Source organism: Cynara cardunculus (genome assembly GCF_001531365.2).
Source record: "Cynara cardunculus var. scolymus isolate 2C chromosome LG 2, CcrdV1, whole genome shotgun sequence".
Taxonomy (NCBI): domain Eukaryota; kingdom Viridiplantae; phylum Streptophyta; class Magnoliopsida; order Asterales; family Asteraceae; genus Cynara; species Cynara cardunculus.
Window position 1 is genome coordinate 66,630,187 of NC_037529.1, and position 352 is coordinate 66,630,538.

Consider the following 352-nt stretch of genomic DNA (forward strand, 5'->3'; position numbering starts at 1 on the left):
TATATAATCGTGATTTTAATATTTTATTTTATTCTTTATCTCAGTCGATGTTATAATATGACTTTATGTGATTTTAAGAAGGCGATGATGTTTTTATTTTTGAATAAAATAAATGTTTGAAGATATCATAAAAAATTGACAAAAATATATCGATATTAATATCAAATTAACTATTTGAAAGTCTTCATTTTTGTGTGTAATTTTTTAATTCATTTTTTTATAATTTATATTTATGTACAATAACGAAGTAATTTATATTTGTTTAATAATATAATTTTTTTATAAAGATAATAATTATTTATTTTGTTGGAACTCGATAATTATTCTAATTATATTTTAGATTTTTTATATT